This window comes from Somniosus microcephalus, unplaced genomic scaffold (assembly GCF_052327205.1).
Source record: "Somniosus microcephalus isolate GS21.2 unplaced genomic scaffold, FLI_Smic_1.0 unresolved_chr1, whole genome shotgun sequence".
In the NCBI taxonomy this organism is placed as follows: Eukaryota; Metazoa; Chordata; class Chondrichthyes; order Squaliformes; family Somniosidae; genus Somniosus; species Somniosus microcephalus.
Window position 1 is genome coordinate 21,839,488 of NW_028225179.1, and position 17,892 is coordinate 21,857,379.

The window sequence follows — 17,892 nt, forward strand, 5'->3', positions numbered from 1 at the left end:
TTGTGAGCAGGTTCAAGGAAACTGTTCGAAAAAAGAAGTGGATTGAGGAAAAGATAAAAATATTTCAACTGTATTAACAGGTCCTCTGTGAGCTGGATTCGCACCAGCGCAGTGAAACTCAATGCAAATGGGAAATCACATCGGCGGCTCGTTGGTCTAGGGGTATGATTCTCGCTTTGGGCATTTCACGATTAAAATGCGAGAGGTCCCGGGTTCAAATCCCGGACGAGCCCTAGCGCATTTTGTTAAACTCAACAACTCGGTCATCAAAGCTGAAATCGCTCTGCTTCTAAAAAAACGGCATGATCCGAGATTATGAGCTGTGCCATTTCAAACAGACACAGAATGATCCGGGGCTGTGAGCACTCGCGGTTTAAACAGACCCAGAATGATTCGCAACTGACCGCGACCCCGCCCATTTTCGACAGGCCTGATTTTCAAAGCTTATGAAATCTATGGCAACATAAATCGGGCTGTTTCTAAAACGATGCCCGGTTTAATCTTGGACACCAAGTTGAAAATTTACTCCATTATCATTTTTCCCATTATCTCCGTCATTTTACTCCAGCCAAATGAACTGAGTTTAGCTGTCAGCCGTGGCTCAGCGGCAGCATACTCAAGCCTCACTCCAGAGACTTGAGTGCATAATCCAGGCTGACACTCCAGGGCAGTACTGAGGGAGTGCTGCACTGTCGGCAGTGCCGTCCTTCTAGTAAGATGTTAAACTGGGGCTTCAGATCCCATGAGAGAATGCTGAAAAGAACGAGGATTTCTCGCGCATTATTTATCTCTCAACCAAAGACCCAAAAACAGAAAATCTCGTCTTTAAGTTTGATAAATATTTTTGAAATTCCAAAGGAGAAACTTATGTTCCTGTTCCCTAATCATTTGCCTCTGTTGCCGCTAGTCTTTTCATTCGGTGCCAATCTCAAAGGAAGGAAGAAGGAAGAGAGGGTTCTCAATCTCCGATTCACGATCTCATCTCCACAGGTGGGTTGAGAAATTTCTTGGAATATTTTAATTTTAACAAGTTATCAGCAATGCAGGGGCACAGACCAGCAACACCAGTGCAATTTTCACGAAATTGTATTTCAAGTAAGATTCAGTGAAATGCTTGGAAAGTGCATCAGCATCAAACGTGTAATACAGTAACGACGAGGATGGGATTCGAACCCACGCATGCAGAGCACAATGGATTAGCAGTCCATCGCCTTAACCTCTCGGCCACCTCGTCTCACCAATATACTGCTTTCAGATATTCCATTTCTTGCTTTTTACATCTAATTAGAACTACCCTGAAAGAAATTCAACTTCACCGCTTATCCTGCCCGTGCACACAGATCTACAATGTTGAAAATGTACAATCAGCTTAATGTAAGCAACAGGCCTTCCGTTACTTCAGATGAGGGACTGTCAAAAATGGCCGGTTTCACGCCAGATTCAGAATATAAAAAGTGTCGCCCAGATAATTAAAAGACCTTTGTAGGACTTGAACCTTCAATCTTCTGATAACTGAAGAATTTGCAACAGAAGTCAGATGCCTAATCCATTAGTCTATGCGGCCGCTGATGCCGCTGAATCTCTTTTTATGGGGCGAATTGTGAGCAGGTTCAAGGAAACTGTTCGAAAAAAGAAGTGGATTGAGGAAAAGATAAAAATATTTCAACTGTATTAACAGGTCCTCTGTGAGCTGGATTCGCACCAGCGCAGTAAAACTCAATGCAAATGGGAAATCACATCGGCGGCTCGTTGGTCTAGGGGTACGATTCTCGCTTTGGGCATTTCACGATTAAAATGCGAGAGGTCCCGGGTTCAAATCCCGGACGAGCCCTGGCGCATTTTGTTAAACTCAACAACTCGGTCATCAAAGCTGAAATCGCTCTGCTTCTAAAAAAACGGCATGATCCGAGATTATGAGCTGTGCCATTTCAAACAGACACAGAATGATCCGGGGCTGTGAGCACTCGCGGTTTAAACAGACCCAGAATGATTCGCAACTGACCGCGACCCCGCCCATTTTCGACAGGCCTGATTTTCAAAGCTTATGAAATCTATGGCAACATAAATCGGGCTGTTTCTAAAACGATGCCCGGTTTAATCTTGGACACCAAGTTGAAAATTTACTCCATTATCATTTTTCCCATTATCTCCGTCATTTTACTCCAGCCAAATGAACTGAGTTTAGCTGTCAGCCGTGGCTCAGCGGCAGCATACTCAAGCCTCACTCCAGAGACTTGAGTGCATAATCCAGGCTGACACTCCAGGGCAGTACTGAGGGAGTGCTGCACTGTCGGCAGTGCCGTCCTTCTAGTAAGATGTTAAACTGGGGCTTCAGATCCCATGAGAGAATGCTGAAAAGAACGAGGATTTCTCGCGCATTATTTATCTCTCAACCAAAGACCCAAAAACAGAAAATCTCGTCTTTAAGTTTGATAAATATTTTTGAAATTCCAAAGGAGAAACTTATGTTCCTGTTCCCTAATCATTTGCCTCTGGTCTTTTCATTCGGTGCCAATCTCAAAGGAAGGAAGAAGGAAGAGAGGGTTCTCAATCTCCAATTCACGATCTCATCTCCACAGGTGGGTTGAGAAATTTCTTGGAATATTTTAATTTTAACAAGTTATCAGCAATGCAGGGGCACAGACCAGCAACACCAGTGCAATTTTCACGAAATTGTATTTCAAGTAAGATTCAGTGAAATGCTTGGAAAGTGCATCAGCATCAAACGTGTAATACAGTAACGACGAGGATGGGATTCGAACCCTCGCGTGCAGAGCACAATGGATTAGCAGTCCATCGCCTTAACCTCTCGGCCACCTCGTCTCACCAATACACTGCTTTCAGATATTCCATTTCTTGCTTTTTACATCTAATTAGAACTACCCTGAAAGAAATTCAACTTCACCGCTTATCCTGCCCGTGCACACAGATCTACAATGTTGAAAATGTACAATCAGCTTAATGTAAGCAACAGGCCTTCCGTTACTTCAGATGAGGGACTGTCAAAAATGGCCGGTTTCACGCCAGATTCAGAATATAAAAAGTGTCGCCCAGATAATTAAAAGACCTTTGTAGGACTTGAACCTTCAATCTTCTGATAACTGAAGAATTTGCAACAGAAGTCAGATGCCTAATCCATTAGTCTATGCGGCCGCTGATGCCGCTGAATCTCTTTTTATGGGGCGAATTGTGAGCAGGTTCAAGGAAACTGTTCGAAAAAAGAAGTGGATTGAGGAAAAGATAAAAATATTTCAACTGTATTAACAGGTCCTCTGTGAGCTGGATTCGCACCAGCGCAGTGAAACTCAATGCAAATGGGAAATCACATCGGCGGCTCGTTGGTCTAGGGGTATGATTCTCGCTTTGGGCATTTCACGATTAAAATGCGAGAGGTCCCGGGTTCAAATCCCGGACGAGCCCTGGCGCATTTTGTTAAACTCAACAACTCGGTCATCAAAGCTGAAATCGCTCTGCTTCTAAAAAAACGGCATGATCCGAGATTATGAGCTGTGCCATTTCAAACAGACACAGAATGATCCGGGGCTGTGAGCACTCGCGGTTTAAACAGACCCAGAATGATTCGCAACTGACCGCGACCCCGCCCATTTTCGACAGGCCTGATTTTCAAAGCTTATGAAATCTATGGCAACATAAATCGGGCTGTTTCTAAAACGATGCCCGGTTTAATCTTGGACACCAAGTTGAAAATTTACTCCATTATCATTTTTCCCATTATCTCCGTCATTTTACTCCAGCCAAATGAACTGAGTTTAGCTGTCAGCCGTGGCTCAGCGGCAGCATACTCAAGCCTCACTCCAGAGACTTGAGTGCATAATCCAGGCTGACACTCCAGGGCAGTACTGAGGGAGTGCTGCACTGTCGGCAGTGCCGTCCTTCTAGTAAGATGTTAAACTGGGGCTTCAGATCCCATGAGAGAATGCTGAAAAGAACGAGGATTTCTCGCGCATTATTTATCTCTCAACCAAAGACCCAAAAACAGAAAATCTCGTCTTTAAGTTTGATAAATATTTTTGAAATTCCAAAGGAGAAACTTATGTTCCTGTTCCCTAATCATTTGCCTCTGTTGCCGCTAGTCTTTTCATTCGGTGCCAATCTCAAAGGAAGGAAGAAGGAAGAGAGGGTTCTCAATCTCCGATTCACGATCTCATCTCCACAGGTGGGTTGAGAAATTTCTTGGAATATTTTAATTTTAACAAGTTATCAGCAATGCAGGGGCACAGACCAGCAACACCAGTGCAATTTTCACGAAATTGTATTTCAAGTAAGATTCAGTGAAATGCTTGGAAAGTGCATCAGCATCAAACGTGTAATACAGTAACGACGAGGATGGGATTCGAACCCTCGCGTGCAGAGCACAATGGATTAGCAGTCCATCGCCTTAACCTCTCGGCCACCTCGTCTCACCAATATACTGCTTTCAGATATTCCATTTCTTGCTTTTTACATCTAATTAGAACTACCCTGAAAGAAATTCAACTTCACCGCTTATCCTGCCCGTGCACACAGATCTACAATGTTGAAAATGTACAATCAGCTTAATGTAAGCAACAGGCCTTCCGTTACTTCAGATGAGGGACTGTCAAAAATGGCCGGTTTCACGCCAGATTCAGAATATAAAAAGTGTCGCCCAGATAATTAAAAGACCTTTGTAGGACTTGAACCTTCAATCTTCTGATAACTGAAGAATTTGCAACAGAAGTCAGATGCCTAATCCATTAGTCTATGCGGCCGCTGATGCCGCTGAATCTCTTTTTATGGGGCGAATTGTGAGCAGGTTCAAGGAAACTGTTCGAAAAAAGAAGTGGATTGAGGAAAAGATAAAAATATTTCAACTGTATTAACAGGTCCTCTGTGAGCTGGATTCGCACCAGCGCAGTGAAACTCAATGCAAATGGGAAATCACATCGGCGGCTCGTTGGTCTAGGGGTATGATTCTCGCTTTGGGCATTTCACGATTAAAATGCGAGAGGTCCCGGGTTCAAATCCCGGACGAGCCCTGGCGCATTTTGTTAAACTCAACAACTCGGTCATCAAAGCTGAAATCGCTCTGCTTCTAAAAAAACGGCATGATCCGAGATTATGAGCTGTGCCATTTCAAACAGACACAGAATGATCCGGGGCTGTGAGCACTCGCGGTTTAAACAGACCCAGAATGATTCGCAACTGACCGCGACCCCGCCCATTTTCGACAGGCCTGATTTTCAAAGCTTATGAAATCTATGGCAACATAAATCGGGCTGTTTCTAAAACGATGCCCGGTTTAATCTTGGACACCAAGTTGAAAATTTACTCCATTATCATTTTTCCCATTATCTCCGTCATTTTACTCCAGCCAAATGAACTGAGTTTAGCTGTCAGCCGTGGCTCAGCGGCAGCATACTCAAGCCTCACTCCAGAGACTTGAGTGCATAATCCAGGCTGACACTCCAGGGCAGTACTGAGGGAGTGCTGCACTGTCGGCAGTGCCGTCCTTCTAGTAAGATGTTAAACTGGGGCTTCAGATCCCATGAGAGAATGCTGAAAAGAACGAGGATTTCTCGCGCATTATTTATCTCTCAACCAAAGACCCAAAAACAGAAAATCTCGTCTTTAAGTTTGATAAATATTTTTGAAATTCCAAAGGAGAAACTTATGTTCCTGTTCCCTAATCATTTGCCTCTGTTGCCACTAGTCTTTTCATTCGGTGCCAATCTCAAAGGAAGGAAGAAGGAAGAGAGGGTTCTCAATCTCCGATTCACGATCTCATCTCCACAGGTGGGTTGAGAAATTTCTTGGAATATTTTAATTTTAACAAGATATCAGCAATGCAGGGGCACAGACCAGCAACACCAGTGCAATTTTCACGAAATTGTATTTCAAGTAAGATTCAGTGAAATGCTTGGAAAGTGCATCAGCATCAAACGTATAATACAGTAACGACGAGGATGGGATTCGAACCCTCGCGTGCAGAGCACAATGGATTAGCAGTCCATCGCCTTAACCTCTCGGCCACCTCGTCTCACCAATATACTGCTTTCAGATATTCCATTTCTTGCTTTTTACATCTAATTAGAACTACCCTGAAAGAAATTCAACTTCACCGCTTATCCTGCCCGTGCACACAGATCTACAATGTTGAAAATGTACAATCAGCTTAATGTAAGCAACAGGCCTTCCGTTACTTCAGATGAGGGACTGTCAAAAATGGCCGGTTTCACGCCAGATTCAGAGTATAAAAAGTGTCGCCCAGATAATTAAAAGACCTTTGTAGGACTTGAACCTTCAATCTTCTGATAACTGAAGAATTTGCAACAGAAGTCAGATGCCTAATCCATTAGTCTATGCGGCCGCTGATGCCGCTGAATCTCTTTTTATGGGGCGAATTGTGAGCAGGTTCAAGGAAACTGTTCGAAAAAAGAAGTGGATTGAGGAAAAGATAAAAATATTTCAACTGTATTAACAGGTCCTCTGTGAGCTGGATTCGCACCAGCGCAGTGAAACTCAATGCAAATGGGAAATCACATCGGCGGCTCGTTGGTCTAGGGGTATGATTCTCGCTTTGGGCATTTCACGATTAAAATGCGAGAGGTCCCGGGTTCAAATCCCGGACGAGCCCTGGCGCATTTTGTTAAACTCAACAACTCGGTCATCAAAGCTGAAATCGCTCTGCTTCTAAAAAAACGGCATGATCCGAGATTATGAGCTGTGCCATTTCAAACAGACACAGAATGATCCGGGGCTGTGAGCACTCGCGGTTTAAACAGACCCAGAATGATTCGCAACTGACCGCGACCCCGCCCATTTTCGACAGGCCTGATTTTCAAAGCTTATGAAATCTATGGCAACATAAATCGGGCTGTTTCTAAAACGATGCCCGGTTTAATCTTGGACACCAAGTTGAAAATTTACTCCATTATCATTTTTCCCATTATCTCCGTCATTTTACTCCAGCCAAATGAACTGAGTTTAGCTGTCAGCCGTGGCTCAGCGGCAGCATACTCAAGCCTCACTCCAGAGACTTGAGTGCATAATCCAGGCTGACACTCCAGGGCAGTACTGAGGGAGTGCTGCACTGTCGGCAGTGCCGTCCTTCTAGTAAGATGTTAAACTGGGGCTTCAGATCCCATGAGAGAATGCTGAAAAGAACGAGGATTTCTCGCGCATTATTTATCTCTCAACCAAAGACCCAAAAACAGAAAATCTCGTCTTTAAGTTTGATAAATATTTTTGAAATTCCAAAGGAGAAACTTATGTTCCTGTTCCCTAATCATTTGCCTCTGTTGCCGCTAGTCTTTTCATTCGGTGCCAATCTCAAAGGAAGGAAGAAGGAAGAGAGGGTTCTCAATCTCCGATTCACGATCTCATCTCCACAGGTGGGTTGAGAAATTTCTTGGAATATTTTAATTTTAACAAGATATCAGCAATGCAGGGGCACAGACCAGCAACACCAGTGCAATTTTCACGAAATTGTACTTCAAGTAAGATTCAGTGAAATGCTTGGAAAGTGCATCAGCATCAAACGTATAATACAGTAACGACGAGGATGGGATTCGAACCCTCGCGTGCAGAGCACAATGGATTAGCAGTCCATCGCCTTAACCTCTCGGCCTCCTCGTCTCACCAATACACTGCTTTCAGATATTCCATTTCTTGCTTTTTACATCTAATTAGAACTACCCTGAAAGAAATTCAACTTCACCGCTTATCCTGCCCGTGCACACAGATCTACAATGTTGAAAATGTACAATCAGCTTAATGTAAGCAACAGGCCTTCCGTTACTTCAGATGAGGGACTGTCAAAAATGGCCGGTTTCACGCCAGATTCAGAATATATAAAGTGTCGCCTAGATAATTAAAAGACCTTTGTAGGACTTGAACCTTCAATCTTCTGATAACTGAAGAATTTGCAACAGAAGTCAGATGCCTAATCCATTAGTCTATGCGGCCGCTGATGCCGCTGAATCTCTTTTTATGGGGCGAATTGTGAGCAGGTTCAAGGAAACTGTTCGAAAAAAGAAGTGGATTGAGGAAAAGATAAAAATATTTCAACTGTATTAACAGGTCCTCTGTGAGCTGGATTCGCACCAGCGCAGTGAAACTCAATGCAAATGGGAAATCACATCGGCGGCTCGTTGGTCTAGGGGTATGATTCTCGCTTTGGGCATTTCACGATTAAAATGCGAGAGGTCCCGGGTTCAAATCCCGGACGAGCCCTAGCGCATTTTGTTAAACTCAACAACTCGGTCATCAAAGCTGAAATCGCTCTGCTTCTAAAAAAACGGCATGATCCGAGATTATGAGCTGTGCCATTTCAAACAGACACAGAATGATCCGGGGCTGTGAGCACTCGCGGTTTAAACAGACCCAGAATGATTCGCAACTGACCGCGACCCCGCCCATTTTCGACAGGCCTGATTTTCAAAGCTTATGAAATCTATGGCAACATAAATCGGGCTGTTTCTAAAACGATGCCCGGTTTAATCTTGGACACCAAGTTGAAAATTTACTCCATTATCATTTTTCCCATTATCTCCGTCATTTTACTCCAGCCAAATGAACTGAGTTTAGCTGTCAGCCGTGGCTCAGCGGCAGCATACTCAAGCCTCACTCCAGAGACTTGAGTGCATAATCCAGGCTGACACTCCAGGGCAGTACTGAGGGAGTGCTGCACTGTCGGCAGTGCCGTCCTTCTAGTAAGATGTTAAACTGGGGCTTCAGATCCCATGAGAGAATGCTGAAAAGAACGAGGATTTCTCGCGCATTATTTATCTCTCAACCAAAGACCCAAAAACAGAAAATCTCGTCTTTAAGTTTGATAAATATTTTTGAAATTCCAAAGGAGAAACTTATGTTCCTGTTCCCTAATCATTTGCCTCTGTTGCCGCTAGTCTTTTCATTCGGTGCCAATCTCAAAGGAAGGAAGAAGGAAGAGAGGGTTCTCAATCTCCGATTCACGATCTCATCTCCACAGGTGGGTTGAGAAATTTCTTGGAATATTTTAATTTTAACAAGTTATCAGCAATGCAGGGGCACAGACCAGCAACACCAGTGCAATTTTCACGAAATTGTATTTCAAGTAAGATTCAGTGAAATGCTTGGAAAGTGCATCAGCATCAAACGTGTAATACAGTAACGACGAGGATGGGATTCGAACCCACGCGTGCAGAGCACAATGGATTAGCAGTCCATCGCCTTAACCTCTCGGCCACCTCGTCTCACCAATATACTGCTTTCAGATATTCCATTTCTTGCTTTTTACATCTAATTAGAACTACCCTGAAAGAAATTCAACTTCACCGCTTATCCTGCCCGTGCACACAGATCTACAATGTTGAAAATGTACAATCAGCTTAATGTAAGCAACAGGCCTTCCGTTACTTCAGATGAGGGACTGTCAAAAATGGCCGGTTTCACGCCAGATTCAGAATATAAAAAGTGTCGCCCAGATAATTAAAAGACCTTTGTAGGACTTGAACCTTCAATCTTCTGATAACTGAAGAATTTGCAACAGAAGTCAGATGCCTAATCCATTAGTCTATGCGGCCGCTGATGCCGCTGAATCTCTTTTTATGGGGCGAATTGTGAGCAGGTTCAAGGAAACTGTTCGAAAAAAGAAGTGGATTGAGGAAAAGATAAAAATATTTCAACTGTATTAACAGGTCCTCTGTGAGCTGGATTCGCACCAGCGCAGTGAAACTCAATGCAAATGGGAAATCACATCGGCGGCTCGTTGGTCTAGGGGTATGATTCTCGCTTTGGGCATTTCACGATTAAAATGCGAGAGGTCCCGGGTTCAAATCCCGGACGAGCCCTGGCGCATTTTGTTAAACTCAACAACTCGGTCATCAAAGCTGAAATCGCTCTGCTTCTAAAAAAACGGCATGATCCGAGATTATGAGCTGTGCCATTTCAAACAGACACAGAATGATCCGGGGCTGTGAGCACTCGCGGTTTAAACAGACCCAGAATGATTCGCAACTGACCGCGACCCCGCCCATTTTCGACAGGCCTGATTTTCAAAGCTTATGAAATCTATGGCAACATAAATCGGGCTGTTTCTAAAACGATGCCCGGTTTAATCTTGGACACCAAGTTGAAAATTTACTCCATTATCATTTTTCCCATTATCTCCGTCATTTTACTCCAGCCAAATGAACTGAGTTTAGCTGTCAGCCGTGGCTCAGCGGCAGCATACTCAAGCCTCACTCCAGAGACTTGAGTGCATAATCCAGGCTGACACTCCAGGGCAGTACTGAGGGAGTGCTGCACTGTCGGCAGTGCCGTCCTTCTAGTAAGATGTTAAACTGGGGCTTCAGATCCCATGAGAGAATGCTGAAAAGAACGAGGATTTCTCGCGCATTATTTATCTCTCAACCAAAGACCCAAAAACAGAAAATCTCGTCTTTAAGTTTGATAAATATTTTTGAAATTCCAAAGGAGAAACTTATGTTCCTGTTCCCTAATCATTTGCCTCTGTTGCCGCTAGTCTTTTCATTCGGTGCCAATCTCAAAGGAAGGAAGAGAGGGTTCTCAATCTCCGATTCACGATCTCATCTCCACAGGTGGGTTGAGAAATTTCTTGGAATATTTTAATTTTAACAAGTTATCAGCAATGCAGGGGCACAGACCAGCAACACCAGTGCAATTTTCACGAAATTGTATTTCAAGTAAGATTCAGTGAAATGCTTGGAAAGTGCATCAGCATCAAACGTGTAATACAGTAACGACGAGGATGGGATTCGAACCCACGCGTGCAGAGCACAATGGATTAGCAGTCCATCGCCTTAACCTCTCGGCCACCTCGTCTCACCAATATACTGCTTTCAGATATTCCATTTCTTGCTTTTTACATCTAATTAGAACTACCCTGAAAGAAATTCAACTTCACCGCTTATCCTGCCCGTGCACACAGATCTACAATGTTGAAAATGTACAATCAGCTTAATGTAAGCAACAGGCCTTCCGTTACTTCAGATGAGGGACTGTCAAAAATGGCCGGTTTCACGCCAGATTCAGAATATAAAAAGTGTCGCCCAGATAATTAAAAGACCTTTGTAGGACTTGAACCTTCAATCTTCTGATAACTGAAGAATTTGCAACAGAAGTCAGATGCCTAATCCATTAGTCTATGCGGCCGCTGATGCCGCTGAATCTCTTTTTATGGGGCGAATTGTGAGCAGGTTCAAGGAAACTGTTCGAAAAAAGAAGTGGATTGAGGAAAAGATAAAAATATTTCAACTGTATTAACAGGTCCTCTGTGAGCTGGATTCGCACCAGCGCAGTGAAACTCAATGCAAATGGGAAATCATATCGGCGGCTCGTTGGTCTAGGGGTATGATTCTCGCTTTGGGCATTTCACGATTAAAATGCGAGAGGTCCCGGGTTCAAATCCCGGACGAGCCCTGGCGCATTTTGTTAAACTCAACAACTCGGTCATCAAAGCTGAAATCGCTCTGCTTCTAAAAAAACGGCATGATCCGAGATTATGAGCTGTGCCATTTCAAACAGACACAGAATGATCCGGGGCTGTGAGCACTCGCGGTTTAAACAGACCCAGAATGATTCGCAACTGACCGCGACCCCGCCCATTTTCGACAGGCCTGATTTTCAAAGCTTATGAAATCTATGGCAACATAAATCGGGCTGTTTCTAAAACGATGCCCGGTTTAATCTTGGACACCAAGTTGAAAATTTACTCCATTATCATTTTTCCCATTATCTCCGTCATTTTACTCCAGCCAAATGAACTGAGTTTAGCTGTCAGCCGTGGCTCAGCGGCAGCATACTCAAGCCTCACTCCAGAGACTTGAGTGCATAATCCAGGCTGACACTCCAGGGCAGTACTGAGGGAGTGCTGCACTGTCGGCAGTGCCGTCCTTCTAGTAAGATGTTAAACTGGGGCTTCAGATCCCATGAGAGAATGCTGAAAAGAACGAGGATTTCTCGCGCATTATTTATCTCTCAACCAAAGACCCAAAAACAGAAAATCTCGTCTTTAAGTTTGATAAATATTTTTGAAATTCCAAAGGAGAAACTTATGTTCCTGTTCCCTAATCATTTGCCTCTGTTGCCGCTAGTCTTTTCATTCGGTGCCAATCTCAAAGGAAGGAAGAGAGGGTTCTCAATCTCCGATTCACGATCTCATCTCCACAGGTGGGTTGAGAAATTTCTTGGAATATTTTAATTTTAACAAGTTATCAGCAATGCAGGGGCACAGACCAGCAACACCAGTGCAATTTTCACGAAATTGTATTTCAAGTAAGATTCAGTGAAATGCTTGGAAAGTGCATCAGCATCAAACGTGTAATACAGTAACGACGAGGATGGGATTCGAACCCACGCGTGCAGAGCACAATGGATTAGCAGTCCATCGCCTTAACCTCTCGGCCACCTCGTCTCACCAATATACTGCTTTCAGATATTCCATTTCTTGCTTTTTACATCTAATTAGAACTACCCTGAAAGAAATTCAACTTCACCGCTTATCCTGCCCATGCACACAGATCTACAATGTTGAAAATGTACAATCAGCTTAATGTAAGCAACAGGCCTTCCGTTACTTCAGATGAGGGACTGTCAAAAATGGCCGGTTTCACGCCAGATTCAGAATATAAAAAGTGTCGCCCAGATAATTAAAAGACCTTTGTAGGACTTGAACCTTCAATCTTCTGATAACTGAAGAATTTGCAACAGAAGTCAGATGCCTAATCCATTAGTCTATGCGGCCGCTGATGCCGCTGAATCTCTTTTTATGGGGCGAATTGTGAGCAGGTTCAAGGAAACTGTTCGAAAAAAGAAGTGGATTGAGGAAAAGATAAAAATATTTCAACTGTATTAACAGGTCCTCTGTGAGCTGGATTCGCACCAGCGCAGTGAAACTCAATGCAAATGGGAAATCATATCGGCGGCTCGTTGGTCTAGGGGTATGATTCTCGCTTTGGGCATTTCACGATTAAAATGCGAGAGGTCCCGGGTTCAAATCCCGGACGAGCCCTGGCGCATTTTGTTAAACTCAACAACTCGGTCATCAAAGCTGAAATCGCTCTGCTTCTAAAAAAACGGCATGATCCGAGATTATGAGCTGTGCCATTTCAAACAGACACAGAATGATCCGGGGCTGTGAGCACTCGCGGTTTAAACAGACCCAGAATGATTCGCAACTGACCGCGACCCCGCCCATTTTCGACAGGCCTGATTTTCAAAGCTTATGAAATCTATGGCAACATAAATCGGGCTGTTTCTAAAACGATGCCCGGTTTAATCTTGGACACCAAGTTGAAAATTTACTCCATTATCATTTTTCCCATTATCTCCGTCATTTTACTCCAGCCAAATGAACTGAGTTTAGCTGTCAGCCGTGGCTCAGCGGCAGCATACTCAAGCCTCACTCCAGAGACTTGAGTGCATAATCCAGGCTGACACTCCAGGGCAGTACTGAGGGAGTGCTGCACTGTCGGCAGTGCCGTCCTTCTAGTAAGATGTTAAACTGGGGCTTCAGATCCCATGAGAGAATGCTGAAAAGAACGAGGATTTCTCGCGCATTATTTATCTCTCAACCAAAGACCCAAAAACAGAAAATCTCGTCTTTAAGTTTGATAAATATTTTTGAAATTCCAAAGGAGAAACTTATGTTCCTGTTCCCTAATCATTTGCCTCTGGTCTTTTCATTCGGTGCCAATCTCAAAGGAAGGAAGAAGGAAGAGAGGGTTCTCAATCTCCGATTCACGATCTCATCTCCACAGGTGGGTTGAGAAATTTCTTGGAATATTTTAATTTTAACAAGTTATCAGCAATGCAGGGGCACAGACCAGCAACACCAGTGCAATTTTCACGAAATTGTATTTCAAGTAAGATTCAGTGAAATGCTTGGAAAGTGCATCAGCATCAAACGTGTAATACAGTAACGACGAGGATGGGATTCGAACCCACGCATGCAGAGCACAATGGATTAGCAGTCCATCGCCTTAACCTCTCGGCCACCTCGTCTCACCAATATACTGCTTTCAGATATTCCATTTCTTGCTTTTTACATCTAATTAGAACTACCCTGAAAGAAATTCAACTTCACCGCTTATCCTGCCCGTGCACACAGATCTACAATGTTGAAAATGTACAATCAGCTTAATGTAAGCAACAGGCCTTCCGTTACTTCAGATGAGGGACTGTCAAAAATGGCCGGTTTCACGCCAGATTCAGAATATAAAAAGTGTCGCCCAGATAATTAAAAGACCTTTGTAGGACTTGAACCTTCAATCTTCTGATAACTGAAGAATTTGCAACAGAAGTCAGATGCCTAATCCATTAGTCTATGCGGCCGCTGATGCCGCTGAATCTCTTTTTATGGGGCGAATTGTGAGCAGGTTCAAGGAAACTGTTCGAAAAAAGAAGTGGATTGAGGAAAAGATAAAAATATTTCAACTGTATTAACAGGTCCTCTGTGAGCTGGATTCGCACCAGCGCAGTGAAACTCAATGCAAATGGGAAATCACATCGGCGGCTCGTTGGTCTAGGGGTATGATTCTCGCTTTGGGCATTTCACGATTAAAATGCGAGAGGTCCCGGGTTCAAATCCCGGACGAGCCCTGGCGCATTTTGTTAAACTCAACAACTCGGTCATCAAAGCTGAAATCGCTCTGCTTCTAAAAAAACGGCATGATCCGAGATTATGAGCTGTGCCATTTCAAACAGACACAGAATGATCCGGGGCTGTGAGCACTCGCGGTTTAAACAGACCCAGAATGATTCGCAACTGACCGCGACCCCGCCCATTTTCGACAGGCCTGATTTTCAAAGCTTATGAAATCTATGGCAACATAAATCGGGCTGTTTCTAAAACGATGCCCGGTTTAATCTTGGACACCAAGTTGAAAGTTTACTCCATTATCATTTTTCCCATTATCTCCGTCATTTTACTCCAGCCAAATGAACTGAGTTTAGGTGTCAGCCGTGGCTCAGCGGCAGCATACTCAAGCCTCACTCCAGAGACTTGAGTGCATAATCCAGGCTGACACTCCAGGGCAGTACTGAGGGAGTGCTGCACTGTCGGCAGTGCCGTCCTTCTAGTAAGATGTTAAACTGGGGCTTCAGATCCCATGAGAGAATGCTGAAAAGAACGAGGATTTCTCGCGCATTATTTATCTCTCAACCAAAGACCCAAAAACAGAAAATCTCGTCTTTAAGTTTGATAAATATTTTTGAAATTCCAAAGGAGAAACTTATGTTCCTGTTCCCTAATCATTTGCCTCTGTTGCCGCTAGTCTTTTCATTCGGTGCCAATCTCAAAGGAAGGAAGAAGGAAGAGAGGGTTCTCAATCTCCGATTCACGATCTCATCTCCACAGGTGGGTTGAGAAATTTCTTGGAATATTTTAATTTTAACAAGATATCAGCAATGCAGGGGCACAGACCAGCAACACCAGTGCAATTTTCACGAAATTGTATTTCAAGTAAGATTCAGTGAAATGCTTGGAAAGTGCATCAGCATCAAACGTGTAATACAGTAACGACGAGGATGGGATTCGAACCCACGCGTGCAGAGCACAATGGATTAGCAGTCCATCGCCTTAACCTCTCGGCCACCTCGTCTCACCAATACACTGCTTTCAGATATTCCATTTCTTGCTTTTTACATCTAATTAGAACTACCCTGAAAGAAATTCAACTTCACCGCTTATCCTGCCCGTGCACACAGATCTACAATGTTGAAAATGTACAATCAGCTTAATGTAAGCAACAGGCCTTCCGTTACTTCAGATGAGGGACTGTCAAAAATGGCCGGTTTCACGCCAGATTCAGAATATAAAAAGTGTCGCCCAGAAAATTAAAAGACCTTTGTAGGACTTGAACCTTCAATCTTCTGATAACTGAAGAATTTGCAACAGAAGTCAGATGCCTAATCCATTAGTCTATGCGGCCGCTGATGCCGCTGAATCTCTTTTTATGGGGCGAATTGTGAGCAGGTTCAAGGAAACTGTTCGAAAAAAGAAGTGGATTGAGGAAAAGATAAAAATATTTCAACTGTATTAACAGGTCCTCTGTGAGCTGGATTCGCACCAGCGCAGTGAAACTCAATGCAAATGGGAAATCACATCGGCGGCTCGTTGGTCTAGGGGTATGATTCTCGCTTTGGGCATTTCACGATTAAAATGCGAGAGGTCCCGGGTTCAAATCCCGGACGAGCCCTGGCGCATTTTGTTAAACTCAACAACTCGGTCATCAAAGCTGAAATCGCTCTGCTTCTAAAAAAACGGCATGATCCGTGATTATGAGCTGTGCCATTTCAAACAGACACAGAATGATCCGGGGCTGTGAGCACTCGCGGTTTAAACAGACCCAGAATGATTCGCAACTGACCGCGACCCCGCCCATTTTCGACAGGGCTGATTTTCAAAGCTTATGAAATCTATGGCAACATAAATCGGGCTGTTTCTAAAACGATGCCCGGTTTAATCTTGGACACCAAGTTGAAAATTAATCCATTATCATTTTTCCCATTATCTCCGTCATTTTACTCCAGCCAAATGAACTGAGTTTAGGTGTCAGCCGTGGCTCAGCGGCAGCATACTCAAGCCTCACTCCAGAGACTTGAGTGCATAATCCAGGCTGACACTCCAGGGCAGTACTGAGGGAGTGCTGCACTGTCGGCAGTGCCGTCCTTCTAGTAAGATGTTAAACTGGGGCTTCAGATCCCATGAGAGAATGCTGAAAAGAACGAGGATTTCTCGCGCATTATTTATCTCTCAACCAAAGACCCAAAAACAGAAAATCTCGTCTTTAAGTTTGATAAATATTTTTGAAATTCCAAAGGAGAAACTTATGTTCCTGTTCCCTAATCATTTGCCTCTGTTGCCGCTAGTCTTTTCATTCGGTGCCAATCTCAAAGGAAGGAAGAAGGAAGAGAGGGTTCTCAATCTCCGATTCACGATCTCATCTCCACAGGTGGGTTGAGAAATTTCTTGGAATATTTTAATTTTAACAAGATATCAGCAATGCAGGGGCACAGACCAGCAACACCAGTGCAATTTTCACGAAATTGTATTTCAAGTAAGATTCAGTGAAATGCTTGGAAAGTGCATCAGCATCAAACGTGTAATACAGTAACGACGAGGATGGGATTCGAACCCACGCGTGCAGAGCACAATGGATTAGCAGTCCATCGCCTTAACCTCTCGGCCACCTCGTCTCACCAATATACTGCTTTCAGATATTCCATTTCTTGCTTTTTACATCTAATTAGAACTACCCTGAAAGAAATTCAACTTCACCGCTTATCCTGCCCGTGCACACAGATCTACAATGTTGAAAATGTACAATCAGCTTAATGTAAGCAACAGGCCTTCCGTTACTTCAGATGAGGGACTGTCAAAAATGGCCGGTTTCACGCCAGATTCAGAATATAAAAAGTGTCGCCCAGATAATGAAATGACCTTTGTAGGACTTAAACCTTCAATCTTCTGATAACTGAAGAATTTGCAACAGAAGTCAGATGCCTAATCCATTAGTCTATGCGGCCGCTGATGCCGCTGAATCTCTTTTTATGGGGCGAATTGTGAGCAGGTTCAAGGAAACTGTTCGAAAAAAGAAGTGGATTGAGGAAAAGATAAAAATATTTCAACTGTATTAACAGGTCCTCTGTGAGCTGGATTCGCACCAGCGCAGTGAAACTCAATGCAAATGGGAAATGACATCGGCGGCTCGTTGGTCTAGGGTCATGATTCTCGCTTTGGGCATTTAACGATTAAAATGCGAGAGGTCCCGGGTTCAAATCCCGGACGAGCCCTGGCGCATTTTGTTAAACTCAACAACTCGGTCATCAAAGCTGAAATCGCTCTGCTTCTAAAAAAACGGCATGATCCGAGATTGTGAGCTCTGCCATTTCAAACAGACACAGAAT

General features: G+C 43.8%; 17 non-coding genes across 17 annotated transcripts; 10 read left to right on the plus strand and 7 right to left on the minus strand.

The window, feature by feature from the left end:
• The first annotated feature begins 145 nt into the window (after positions 1-145).
• Positions 146-233, plus strand: trnap-ugg (transfer RNA proline (anticodon UGG)). Its single transcript is given in 2 exon segments — positions 146-181; positions 198-233. It is a non-coding gene; the product is annotated as a tRNA-Pro (tRNA).
• A 919-nt stretch (positions 234-1,152) lies between these two features.
• On the minus strand, positions 1,153-1,234 carry trnas-gcu (transfer RNA serine (anticodon GCU)). The gene has a single exon. It is a non-coding gene; the product is annotated as a tRNA-Ser (tRNA).
• Positions 1,235-3,332: 2,098 nt separating this feature from the next.
• On the plus strand, positions 3,333-3,420 carry trnap-ugg (transfer RNA proline (anticodon UGG)). The gene is given in 2 exon segments: positions 3,333-3,368; positions 3,385-3,420. It is a non-coding gene; the product is annotated as a tRNA-Pro (tRNA).
• A 1,510-nt stretch (positions 3,421-4,930) lies between these two features.
• trnap-ugg (transfer RNA proline (anticodon UGG)) lies at positions 4,931-5,018 on the plus strand. Its single transcript is given in 2 exon segments — positions 4,931-4,966; positions 4,983-5,018. It is a non-coding gene; the product is annotated as a tRNA-Pro (tRNA).
• A 1,510-nt stretch (positions 5,019-6,528) lies between these two features.
• Positions 6,529-6,616, plus strand: trnap-ugg (transfer RNA proline (anticodon UGG)). The gene is given in 2 exon segments: positions 6,529-6,564; positions 6,581-6,616. It is a non-coding gene; the product is annotated as a tRNA-Pro (tRNA).
• Positions 6,617-8,126: 1,510 nt separating this feature from the next.
• On the plus strand, positions 8,127-8,214 carry trnap-ugg (transfer RNA proline (anticodon UGG)). Its single transcript is given in 2 exon segments — positions 8,127-8,162; positions 8,179-8,214. It is a non-coding gene; the product is annotated as a tRNA-Pro (tRNA).
• Positions 8,215-9,133: 919 nt separating this feature from the next.
• Positions 9,134-9,215, minus strand: trnas-gcu (transfer RNA serine (anticodon GCU)). Its single transcript has one exon. It is a non-coding gene; the product is annotated as a tRNA-Ser (tRNA).
• Positions 9,216-9,724: 509 nt separating this feature from the next.
• trnap-ugg (transfer RNA proline (anticodon UGG)) lies at positions 9,725-9,812 on the plus strand. The gene is given in 2 exon segments: positions 9,725-9,760; positions 9,777-9,812. It is a non-coding gene; the product is annotated as a tRNA-Pro (tRNA).
• A 912-nt stretch (positions 9,813-10,724) lies between these two features.
• Positions 10,725-10,806, minus strand: trnas-gcu (transfer RNA serine (anticodon GCU)). The gene has a single exon. It is a non-coding gene; the product is annotated as a tRNA-Ser (tRNA).
• Positions 10,807-11,315: 509 nt separating this feature from the next.
• trnap-ugg (transfer RNA proline (anticodon UGG)) lies at positions 11,316-11,403 on the plus strand. Its single transcript is given in 2 exon segments — positions 11,316-11,351; positions 11,368-11,403. It is a non-coding gene; the product is annotated as a tRNA-Pro (tRNA).
• Positions 11,404-12,315: 912 nt separating this feature from the next.
• Positions 12,316-12,397, minus strand: trnas-gcu (transfer RNA serine (anticodon GCU)). The gene has a single exon. It is a non-coding gene; the product is annotated as a tRNA-Ser (tRNA).
• Positions 12,398-12,906: 509 nt separating this feature from the next.
• trnap-ugg (transfer RNA proline (anticodon UGG)) lies at positions 12,907-12,994 on the plus strand. Its single transcript is given in 2 exon segments — positions 12,907-12,942; positions 12,959-12,994. It is a non-coding gene; the product is annotated as a tRNA-Pro (tRNA).
• Positions 12,995-13,904: 910 nt separating this feature from the next.
• Positions 13,905-13,986, minus strand: trnas-gcu (transfer RNA serine (anticodon GCU)). Its single transcript has one exon. It is a non-coding gene; the product is annotated as a tRNA-Ser (tRNA).
• A 509-nt stretch (positions 13,987-14,495) lies between these two features.
• Positions 14,496-14,583, plus strand: trnap-ugg (transfer RNA proline (anticodon UGG)). The gene is given in 2 exon segments: positions 14,496-14,531; positions 14,548-14,583. It is a non-coding gene; the product is annotated as a tRNA-Pro (tRNA).
• Positions 14,584-15,502: 919 nt separating this feature from the next.
• Positions 15,503-15,584, minus strand: trnas-gcu (transfer RNA serine (anticodon GCU)). Its single transcript has one exon. It is a non-coding gene; the product is annotated as a tRNA-Ser (tRNA).
• A 509-nt stretch (positions 15,585-16,093) lies between these two features.
• trnap-ugg (transfer RNA proline (anticodon UGG)) lies at positions 16,094-16,181 on the plus strand. The gene is given in 2 exon segments: positions 16,094-16,129; positions 16,146-16,181. It is a non-coding gene; the product is annotated as a tRNA-Pro (tRNA).
• A 918-nt stretch (positions 16,182-17,099) lies between these two features.
• On the minus strand, positions 17,100-17,181 carry trnas-gcu (transfer RNA serine (anticodon GCU)). The gene has a single exon. It is a non-coding gene; the product is annotated as a tRNA-Ser (tRNA).
• Positions 17,182-17,892: the final 711 nt, after the last annotated feature.